Genomic DNA, 12,391 nt, shown 5'->3' with positions numbered 1-12,391 from the left:
TTTACTTGGTTAAATAAAATAGATGATTTGAACACTGGAGAGAAAGTGACTTCTACGTCGCTGCGATAAACCCCAGCCACCCCCACCCTTTCCCCACTGGCAGAGCAGAGGCATTTGTCTCTTCAAAGAGAAATGAGATCTTCTTTGGACTAGAGATGAAGCTCCCTGGGGTTTTTTCCTTACCTTATTGTAAATTATGGTGGTGGTACCTCCTGAGAATAGGGTATGCAATGATAAATGCCTGGTGGAATTGCTGAAATAAATATGAAGCTACTTCGTTTTCTGGATTTGGACTTGTGTGGGTTCCAAGAGCCAAGTTCTTTTTGACAGCAAACCTGTTAGGCTTTGGTGAGTCGAAACTTTTAATCTCTGATACTAACAAAGGTCTGCACATTTTAGGAAACTTTCTTTGGAATCAACCCTACAAATACTTTTGGAGCCAGACAGCATAATTACTCTCATTTTTTTAGTCAACGGTGCCTGATTATTGAGCAACAACAAAAATGTCATTAGTCATATCGCAAATCTTCTGTCCAGCCCGAAGTGGTTTTGAGTTATTTATACATTGTAAAAACTTAGGGCACTTTCATAGGGCAAAGATCACCCCTTACGCATTTTCAAAATAATATCCCAAAGTTTAGGAAGACAGTTTTTAGAAAGGGGCTCGAACAACAAGAGATAATGTCAAGGCAATTTGTTGGAGGCAACAGTAGCCTCCAAGGTGGAGGACAGTCCTTGGAGGACAGTCACTCCGAGGTGACTACTTTAATTGACTATATGCATTTGAGTGTTTTGGTTTTCTGAAATTTTTATATAAATAGTTAAAGAATTCTTCTTCCAGTGGAACTTTCTTCAAAGAAAACAATGGCTTACAGTATCATTAGTTTCAATAGTAATTTTCCATTTTGCCTTCTTTAAAAAAGAATTTATTTATTCATTTGAGACAGAGAGAGCAAGCACAGAGGCAGAGGCAGAGGGAAAAGCAGACCCCGCTGAGCTGAGAGCCCCACGTGGGGCTCGATCCCAGCACCTGGAGACCATGACCTGAGCCAAAAACAGATGCTTCACAGACTGAGCCACCCAGGGGCCCCTCCCATTTTGATTGTGTATTATTAGAGTTCTCCACCTTGAGTTTTTCTTTCCAATTGAGATGTCCATTATAGTAAAGGACACAAATCTCAGGTGGCTGGCCAGAGGGATTTTAGCATAGGTATGTATACTTCTGTGCAACCAAGACCAAGATCAAGATACAGAATGTTTCAAGCTTCCCACAGGCTCCCCATGTTTCCTACCAGTCTATACCCCCACCCCGGGATGACCACTGAACTGACTTCTAATTACAATAGATTGGTTCAGAAATTTTGAATTTTATATAAATGTAATCATACAGCTTTGCTCTGATGTATCTTTTTTTCTACTTAACATCATGTCAATGGCATTCATTCATGTTATTGTATGTAACAGTATTCTTTTCTTTTTATTACTTTTAATATTCTGTTTTATAGCCAGATCTAGTTTTGCTGAATTATTCTATTGTTGGTGGAATATTTGGGTTGTTTACAGTTTGGGACTGCTATGGATAAAACTGGACTCACTCTTGCTAGACCTAGGTTTGCTGAATTATTCTACTGTTGGATGTTTGAGTTATTAACAGTTTTGGGGCTGCTGTGGATAAAGCTGGTCTAGGCACTCTTGCATGTGCCTCTGGCAGGAACTAAGCACTCATTTCTATTAGATATGTTGCCAGGAGAAAAATTGCTGGGTCTTACTTATGTTTAACTTTCATAAGTGCTGCCAAAAAGTTTTCCAAAGTATTTGTACCAATTTAGACTCTTGTGTCTCCTAAATGACATAAAAAGAAAGACCATTTGAGCCACTTACCTTCCTATATTCATCACTATTCCTTTATATAAGCTGTTTAGGTTTGGTTTTGAGGGAAGTTCAGAGATCTTAAAACAAGATAACTGCTGTGTTATTTTCTTCTTGGCTTTCTTAGACTATTTCTAATCCATCAGATTTATAAAGTCTGTATCTTGTTATTTTGTCCAGAGATACAAGGTGGTACCTTTAACGGAGCTTCACCCCTGATATTCTGTGTCCTGTGTTCCCACCTGGGGCGAATCACTGGCAAGAAAGTGGGCCACGCTCTTCTCTCTCATCTGCTGCATGTGTGGATAAGACCCTGACCAGCAGCAGAGGTGGGAGGGGGGTGTGACTTACCATGTGTGTGAGCAGACATGGGATTCGGGAGGCTTGGTAAAGGCAGTACGATCTCGTTAACAGCATTTCGCAAAACTCAGAGAAGTAAAGTGACAAACTCAATTCCAAATCCCGTGCTCACTGGTACCTTAGCCTTCATCTTCTCCTCACTACTTAGGATTTCGTCATTAACTTGCCCAGAAGATTAGCCTTTGATCAGGCCAAGGTTCTTGTTCTTAGTCAAGAAAACAAAATATCACTGGTGGCTCTTCCCAGCTGTATGTTTTAGTGATTCCAGATGTGAAAATCAAAGAAATGCTGGCAACAATGCATTGTCCAAATAAAAAGGAAATGAAATGTGCAGACTGTTTTCTAAACATTTCAAAGACCCTGGAAATCCAGCCAACACCAAAATCAATATTTGCATTTTAATCTTTGTTAATTTAAACTATTAGAGCCTGTATCAAAGATAAAAGCCATTTGAAGTTGAATTTCCTTATTTTCTCCCATTATTGTTTTTGTTCTTACTACTTTTTTTTTTTTTTGTAAAACACTGGAGGAAGCAGATATTTGATTTAAATCTTTCATTTTCAAAATAAATATCCTTCTTTTCTGGGAACATAAATCAGGAATCCTGAAATGGGAGTTCTGTTTATGTTATCTTATTATGTATGGCTTAACGGTTCTTTAATTTTTGTTTTTAACATAATGAACCTAAACTAAAATCAATTAGCGCTACTTTCACATATGTGTCCCGGCTGTAACTATTCACTAACAAAATAAAACTATAATAATTAGCAGAATGTTATAATACAATTTAAAATTTTTTACCTCATTACAAAATAATAGTAATGGTAATAACGTTGTTTGGGGTAATCATAGCAATAGCCCAGGTTAGTTTATAATTTGGCTCTGTAATCATTTCACCCAACCAGAATATGAGGCTGGGAAATTAAGAGGAGATAAAGAGGCACTATGTAGGCTAACTAGATATTTCAAAAGTCATAACAATATGTGCTTATTAAAATTAATAAACAATTTGTTTTCAGTTTTATGGAGATGCAATTGATATACATCACTGTATGCATTTAAGGTGGACAGAATAATGGTTTGACTTCCATATATTGTGAAACAATGACCACAATAAGTTTAGTTACCATCCTCATATGCCTGTTAAAGATCACCTCAGTCTTCCTGCGGGGCCTAGTTGCTCTCACTTTATGCATAGTCCTAACCAACTACTCAATTGGCTTTCAAACTCAGAGCAGAAGAAAAATCAAAGATTAGTGAGAGATTAAAATAGTGCCATAGAAAAACATAGGAATGGCAGTACAAAAAAATGATAGCTATCAGCCAAAAAAATAATAATTCTAAAAAGTAAAAGGGCAATAGCGATCACTTTATTATTCTTACTAAAACATGACTAGCTACAGCCCTTTTGTATAAGGGGAACCACTTACCTGCCTTAGCTACTATTTTTATTTTTATTTTTATTTTTATTTATTTATTTATTTTTTACTCAGTAGTGGTTGCAGTGATGGGCTGTAGGTGACCTGAAAGTCTCTTGCTTGGGTTGCATTCTATGGACGCTTTCAGCCCTCAGATTTCTCTGCTGTTGCCACAGGAACACCACAAAGAGCCATTCTAGTGCGTAAGCAACTCTCCTGGAGGACACTTTTGACCTACAGGGCAGAGTCAATGGATAAATAGCCCCCTCTTCTGTCCCTTGGGTGGATAATGCTGAACCTTCACCCTCAGAAGGTCTCAAAAGCCAAGGGGAGGCCCAGTTGCCCACTGTGTGAGCAATATGAGAATGACCCAATGGACTGACTCTCTTTACATCCCAATTCCATTCTTCCCAGTCCCTGGCCTCTGTGTCTTGCAAAATTTTCCCCCAAATGAATGACGTGTATGTAAGTGTTTGTCTCAGGCTCTGTTTTTCCTACAGAACCTACAGTAAGACAGTTGATATCTAGAAACAACTCTAAAAAGCAGACTCTCAGCAAGGTATTCAAGAACTCCATCATTTGATTTCTACCTGACAATTGGCTTTGTCACACAGCCCACAAGATACAGCAGACCTGCTGATGCCAGAGGTGTCCATGGTGATTGGATGCCATTCCCAACAGAAAAGTCATGGCAGAGACAGCAAGGAGTTTAGGGCAAGTCTGGGTCTTATGCGGCAGAAAATTACTCACTTTTAGCAAAGCAGCTTCTAGCCTACTGAAGACCGGGCTTCTACCGTGGGACAGTAAGTGACTAACCTGAGTCTACATGATTCCATTAGATCTTCCAAGTCATAAAACCAGACAGATGCCCCAATAACCCATTACTTGATGGAAGTGGTATCTGTGCTAGTTGGGCCCCAGCAGATCTGCAAGGTACAACAAATTGATAAACAGGTCATCCTTCCCCTATGTCACCTCTCTTGATTGTATTACTGTCTATCCCTCACCTTACACTTTGGCCTCATGGAGGTATAGAGCACCCAACCAACAGAAGAGAGAAAGCCTCGGGCCTGCAACGGAGATGGGTCAGACTTGTGCGTTCATACTAGATAACAATACTCTGTGGTCCCAAAGAAGGCCCTGAAATGGTGGTGAGAGTAAGTCCTCTCATTTGGCCAATATGTGAGCAGAGAAATTCAGTCTCTGAATGGGAAGTATGAGTTTAGGTGGACAGCAGTCTTACCAACTCCTTCTCCCTATGCCTTCCACGTAAATTATGTGTTACTTGCAATGTGGCAGGCATGATTTTACTCAATTTTTATACTAAACTCTGTAAGTCGGGATCCCTGGGTGGCGCAGCGGTTTGGCGCCTGCCTTTGGCTCAGGGCGTGATCCTAGAGACCTGGGATCGAATCCCACATCGGGCTCCTGGTGCATGGAGCCTGCTTCTCCCTCTGCCTGTGTCTCTGCCTCTCTCTCTCTCTCTCTGTGACTATCATAAATTAAAAAAAAAAAAAAAAAATTAAAAAAAATAAAAATAAAAATAAACTCTGTAAGTCAGGTATTATTTTGATATATGCATTTTGCTCTTAAGTAACTAGGATAGGTTAAGTTATTTGCTAAAGGACAGCTGTTCCGTGCGTTGTGTACTGTGAACTCTGTGGTCCATGTTCTTTCTACTGTATTGCATTAGCTATAAGGTATAAGAGCATATCTTATGGTTTCCAAAATGATCATTCTAAGCTAAGAAAGGTTAGAATTCACTTAGTATACTGCTCAGGAACATTAGGAGGTATACACCACACTTGAGAACACCAAATCCAAGCTGGTTTTCATCTAGACCAGTAGTTTGCAAATGAAATTCCAGGGAGCTCCAGGATTGCATGATTGTCCCAAGTATATTATGGGTGTGAAGCAGTCTTAACAGGGGCAATTTGGGCCTCCTTAGCTCCTTGAATAGTATTATCACTTTTCCATTCTAAATATGGAGGTTCTTACATAAAATTATGTTTGAAAAAAAGAATTCACTACTATAGCAATAAAATTGGAAAGCTTCACATACACCATACGGATATATCAAAATACTGGAGTCCTCCATGCTTTGGAGGTAACTCACATGTTAGTTCTTTGAAATACCAACAATTTCTAGTCCAACAATGTGCAAATTTTAGTCCAACAATGAGTCAGAGATACCTGGCTAACGGTATCTCTGCCATTACATGTTAACTTCAAGTCAGCTGGGCTATCATATTATAATAATGTTTTTATCTAGTCATATAAATACACATTCTTTGAAATAACTCTACACCTGTGTCCAGGCTTGGGCCTGGCTTTCCATGATTGTTGGAGTGAAAAGGTTCAGACAAAAAATGTTTTTAATTGGCATAAGCCTAGAGCCCCACCTGCCCTTCCCCGTCTGCAGTGAGATGTGCTTGGCAGAGGTACCCTGTGGCACTGAACTATGCTGGAGAGATGGGATTTGATTGGTCTCTAGGCCTACAGTGTACAGAAAACACTTGGACAAGTGGAGACAGGAAGATCTTGGAGGTTTGGGGGTGGTTAGTTGGAGGCAATGCGCTGCATGCAGAATGTGTCTAAGTGTCAAAGTTAGCGCTGAGCAGGGGCGAAGGACGCCTACAAAATAGAAACTCCTTTTCCTAAGCCTCAGAGCAGCCTAATGAATTCATTTGGGGGCCGAGTAGTTGGAAAGTCCTTAGTGTTGTAGGAAGGCAGACTCCAAGGTCACACCGAGTTGCGTCAGGCTTCAGGCTTACTGATTCTTTGGAAACATTATAAGAGCCCATAGCTTAACAATAAGAACAAGCAAAGTTTTCAGGTTTTATCCAGGCTAGATTTTTTTCGAAGGTCATCTTTTTATATTTCTTTCCCCTTTTCCTGTTTAGGTCACTGCTTTTCTCCAAACCAAGTGAGCTCCTCTTGGATAATTTGCCTTCTGATAAAATCAGTTCACCTTCCACGGGCCTCTTGCAGCCAATTATGCTTTTTTTTTTTTTTTTTAACACTCCAAATTAAAATTTTTCAAGATGTGCTGTGAGTATGAAGGAATAAATCCTGTCGTTGAACAAAAGCTTCAAATTAAGGGGAAAAAATCTGCCTAAAACACAGTATGAGCAGAAACAACAAAAATTCCATCCTCCCTCCTTGAGAGCCTAGCCTCTTCCCCCACAACTGCTGAGACAAAGGCCACAAAGCCACGTAGGCAGTGGCCACTCTCCACATCCAGTCCCCGTCCCCAAGCTCCAGAATGTCCTGTACATTGGGGTCATCGAGGACTAGGGGTAGGAAATCCCAAGAAGTGAGGAGGAATTACTCTCAAAAGGGAAGCAATAAAGTTAGCTCCAAGTGCACAGGCCCTCAATAGGCAGCATACGGGAAGGAGTTTGGGTAGCAAGACAGAGGGGCTGCAAGTAGCTTGTACGTCATGCGGGTTAGGGTGTAGAGAACTGAGGTCTGCGCAGAAAGGATCGTTGAGCACCCAGGAGCCTAGGTGAAGAAGTCAGTGCCTTCCGAATCCCCATGTGCGATCCCCATATCCCTTGCCAGCGCTCCTCAATCTCTGCATCCTCTTGAAATGCAGATTCTGATTCCCGGAGTCTGGCATTGGGGCCTGAGAGTCTGCATTTCTGACTCACTCCCGACTAGATGCTGCAGTCACAAGTTCATACAACCCCTATTCCTATTCCCCTCAATGTTCTTCAGGACAATGATCAGAGAAACAATCACAAAAGGTACAAGTTGTTTAAAAAGATGTAATACCCCAGGGTATCAGCCAGCGTTCTCTAGACAAACAGAACCAATGGAACCGATCTCTAGATATACTGAGAATCGAGAAAGAGAGAGAGAGAGAGAGAGAGAGAGAGATTTCAGGTAGTGCTCGCACCGCCGTGGGGACCGGCAAGGCTGCAGTCTACAGGGGCAGGCTGGAAATGCAGTCGATGTGCAGTCTGAACGCAGAGTTCCTCCTCCAGGAAACCTGTGTTACTCATAGGAGCTCCCCTGATTCTACGAGGCCTACCCACATTATCAAGGATAATGTGCTTTATTTAAAGTCAACTAATTATAAATATTAATCACATCGACAAATACCTTGACACCAACAGCCAGATTAGTGTTCAAACAAACACGTGGGTGCCATGGTCTAACAGAGCTGACACCTACAGCTAACCGTCACTCATACTATATAATTTTCAGCAAATTTACTTTGTTCCGTCTTACCGTGTCTGATCAATAGCTGCCCTGCAGTCCGTTATATGTATGCACCACCATCATATAAGTAGTCTTTTATTGCTGGATATTTTACACTTCACTATTACAAAAATACTGCAATGAACATTCTTGAGAAAAAAGCCTTTAAGTCCAAGTATGAATGTATCTGCCGAATATATATTTAGACTTGGAAATATAGGTCAAGTAGTAAAGTTTTACTTTACTTTTTCTTTTTTTTAAGATTTTATTTATTTATTCATGAGAGACTCACAGAAAGAGAGGCAGAGACCCAGGCAGAGGGAGATGCAAGCTCCATGCAGGGAGCCTGACGTGGGACTCGATCCCGGGACTCTGGGGTCACACCCTGGGCTGAAGGCGGCGCTAAACCACTGAGCCACCCAGGGCCTGCCCTAAGTTTTCCTTTTCATAGCAATTGGCAAATTATTCTAAAAGATAGACTTTGCTGATTTATATACTCAGTAGAAATGGGCAGACATTTCTGTTTCCACACAGTCTCAATGACACATCATATTATATGATATTTTCAATTTTGCATTAATATGTGAAAAACAATGTCTCATTCAAGTTTTATTTTGTGGAATATCACTTTTTTCTTGTGGTTAGAGGCTATTTGCATTTTTTTTTTCTGTATCTAGAGTCTATTTGCTGTGGTCTTAAGCATTTTATTTTTAATTTAAATTCAATATACCTTCTGAATATCGGTCATTTTCTTACATATACAATACAAACGTATCTTGTTCTATTGTGCTATTTGTCTTTTAACTTCACTTACGGCGTTTTCAAAACAACACAAATATTTTAACTTTATGCAAAACTATTAGTCTTTAATTTTTTTAGCTTTTGGGTGTTGTGTCTTGTTCTACAGACTTTTTCCTCCAAGCTAATATAAATTCCCTTATATTTTCTTCTACACTTGTGTGGCATCTCATTTTGTGTTAGAATCTTTGAACCATTCTGTTTACTTTGGTGTGAAGAGTGTAATAGAGATGAACTGCCTGTCCTCTCTCTTCTGGCTCCTGGGTTATTCAAAATCCATTTGTTTGATAATCTATTTTTTAATCACATACTGAATTCCACCATGTATGGGCTTTACTTATGAAATATCTATCCTGGAAATTCAGTTACATAATATTTATTACTATTTTTCTATAATATATCTAATACCCCTGATAGAAGGGCTAGCCCCCCTCACTGTATTTACATTTTGAAGCTTTTCTAGCTAGTCCTGTAAGTTTGAATCTATTGTCAAAAAGTTAATGTTGGCATTTTGATTGGCAATGAATTTAAAGTTTTGAATTAATTAAGGGATAATGTCCATTTTACGCATTTTCAACAGGATGATATCATCCTTAAAGAGAAAAAAAATGGTTCTTGGAGGTGAAAAACTTACTCTTGGAAAAAAAAAAAAAAACAACTTACGTTCCAAAGCACAGATATATATGCACAATATGTAACTAGATATTAGTTTATCAGTGGCATTAAAATTTAATGGGAGAGAACAATTAAGAAAAAAGAAATATCTGAAAAGGAGGGCTATAATGAAAGAATTGAGAAATACCGTTTATCTATGTAAAGTTGATCATTCTTCTCTAAGAACAAGTCAGTTCTTGATATGCATTTAAATGTTTTAGGCTTCACTCACAGTAGAATTTTAAAATTTTCTTCAAATCTGAATGTTTATTTCTAGGTGCTTTCTCTTTTTTTCATAAATCTACACTGAAGACAATAAGTAAATTTTGCATATTAATCCTTATACACTCAATCTACTGAATTCCTAATTGTAGTAGTGTTATAGTCATTTCCTCTCATTTTCTAGTATTAATATAATCTGCAAGTAATGAAAAGTTGGCATCATCCTTTCTAACTTCAATGCTTCTGATCATTGTATTTAGGTTAAGGGCATTGCTAGTACTTCCAGAAAAATGCAACTAATACCAGTCATGATAAACATCCTTAGGGTGAATATGAATTTTATAGGACTTTTTCTAGTATTTCACCATTAAGCCCATGATAATTCTATGTCACAATTAGGGATTTATTAATCCATTTATATTTTTAAAGAATTTCATCAAATGCTTCTTTGACATTTACAGAGATGATCAAATGATTACTCTCCTCAAATCTGTTAATATGTACATGTTAAGTTCCATATCTTGAACCATCTCTGCATTCCTGGTATGAACTGGTAGTGGTTATAATTTTCTTGTAATATGTTATTGTGTAATATTGACTTGTAATACATGACTTTAATTTATTTGACAATACTTTTGATTTTTGCAACAATAATATAGATGAAATTTTGAAATTTAATTTTACCAACCCATTCAGTTTTGTCAGGTTTTAGTAATAATGACTTCATAAACTTTCCTTTTTTTTTCTTCTATGCTCACAAACATTTTTAAATAGAATGAGAGTTTCTTAGTTCTTACAGACTTCATAGATTGGCCATTGAGGTTGTATGGATCAGGCATTTTTCATTGTGGATGATGATTTTTTGACAACTTTTTTGCTTTATTTAACTTTCTTTTCCCAGATATGTTTTGGTTATTTACCCCTTACTTCCCAGGTTTGTAATTATTTCTACAGAGGTGAGTATTCTTCTAAAATTCTTTTCAGTTTTTCTGTATCTATGCTTATTTCCTCTATTGTGACATGTGATTTTGTGGATTTGCGTTTTCTACCCCTCTCCACTTATGCACCATTTTTGTTCTCTCCCCCTCACCCCTGCAGCCACAGGCTCTTACTTTGCTTCTCACTCTCACTCTCCAGCTACTAGTTTTATTTTTTTGTTTGTTTCCTGTTTTATAATTCATTTGTCTGCTTTCATATTTACATTCTTTCTCTCTTTCCTATGTTTATTTTGTGTTTTACCCCAACTTTTAAAATTTGATACTCCATTCATTTTGTGTGTGTGTGTGTGTGTGTGAAAAGAACATTTACTTTTGTGGGTGAAAGAGAATTTTTAAAAGGCAGCATGAAATGGATTTCCTGCAGTGTTCTTTGGGATTATATAATTCTTCTTATAAGTAAGAATTGTAAATGATTCCTTTATTCTTCATGTGATGGACTGCTTTCATTTCAAGATTACACAATACCAAAATCAGTCCACATGCACCCCAGATTTACTAGGGTTTTAAGCATTATTCAAATTGACTTTAAGAAGATTATACTTTTTTCCAACATTTAATGACACATGGTTCAATGATCTCATGAGTTTCCTTTTTTTTTTTTCTTTAAAGATTTTATTTATTTATTCATGAGAGACACAGAGAGGACAGACATACAGGCAGAGGGAGGCTCCACGGGGAGCCTGATGTGGGACTTTATCCTGGGACCCTGGGATCATGACCTGAGCCAAAGGCAGATGCTCAACCACTGAGCCACTCAGGTGCTCCAACCTCATGAGTTTCCTAACCCTATAGTCCTGTTCTATAGTGCAAGTCACTTGACCTTCACCTCCAGCTGAAGAACTATTTTTGTACTTGGTTATGGATGGTTAAGGACTCCTCCTGCTCTAATTTAACACTCAGGGCACACAAAAGGAAGTCTTCCTTGTTCTGCTTCTGACCTTGTGACCTCATTCTTCTGTAGCATTTTTTTTTTTTTTTTTTTTTTGCTAGGAAAGTCCTTACCTTGTACCCCTGATCTGCAAATAGCTCACTGTCTTATTACCTGGACTTGAGTACTTCTCTTGATAATGTGTCTACTATCAATCTCTGTTAAAGTGGTGTTTGGTCTTAATCTCCATGACCTTCTCCCATCTGCCATTCAGTTACAAGACCGCTGCTTCTGACACCATCCTGAAAGGGTGGGCCTTGTTGTTAATTGACAGACTTCCATACATTCATTTATTTACTCACTCATTCATGAAGCATATATTGAGTGCCTACTTTATTCAAGCAGTGGGTTAAAGCAGAGAAAAGAAAAAGTAAGATGTGATCCCTTCCTTCCAGTAGCATCCAATCTAGTGGAAGATGACCCACTGACAGGAGTCTGCAATACTGATTAAATCTAGGGTTTTGAGTGCTGAGTTTTGACATGATATTCTAAAACCTCTTGCTGGTTTTGCTGTTTGCTTATCCCAAGATACTTGGAAAATTTCCAAATTTACAAACACTGCTATCGAAGTTAATTTTTTTCTAAGAAAAATGTACGCAACAACAATTAGAGAATGAAACTGTGGCACCAAGCGGGAGACGCACAACATTCAAATATGTATCTCAACAAACAAAAATGACAAATGATTGCATGTTATGACCTAATGGTCATTAGTAAATAGTAGAAACTGTGATTGTCAAGTCCAAGGATGCCAAGGGTCTTCTACATATTAGAATCTCATTGTAATGTGACAAAAAAAAAATGGGCATGGGACTATTTCTAAAATGACCCATTGGTTTAGATTTATAAGAGACTTTATTGTTGAGAATGAGCATCAGAAGAAATTTATCCTGCTCTTTCCCTTATAACATGGCTCCTAGCACGCATCCCAGGGGTGG

General features: G+C 38.4%; 2 long non-coding RNA genes across 2 annotated transcripts in view; one reads left to right on the top strand and one right to left on the bottom strand.

The window, feature by feature from the left end:
* The window catches only part of LOC102152585, a 44,692-nt gene that overhangs the window by 19,949 nt on the left and 12,352 nt on the right, over positions 1-12,391 (bottom strand). The window lies entirely within an intron of this gene.
* LOC119864499 lies at positions 3,838-6,690 on the top strand. The gene is made up of 3 exons (XR_005374324.1): positions 3,838-4,450; positions 4,677-4,804; positions 6,551-6,690. It is a non-coding gene; the product is annotated as an uncharacterized LOC119864499 (long non-coding RNA).

This window comes from Canis lupus, chromosome 19, assembly GCF_011100685.1.
Source record: "Canis lupus familiaris isolate Mischka breed German Shepherd chromosome 19, alternate assembly UU_Cfam_GSD_1.0, whole genome shotgun sequence".
Classification (NCBI taxonomy): Eukaryota; Metazoa; Chordata; class Mammalia; order Carnivora; family Canidae; genus Canis; species Canis lupus.
This window is presented reverse-complemented; position numbering and strand designations above follow the sequence as displayed.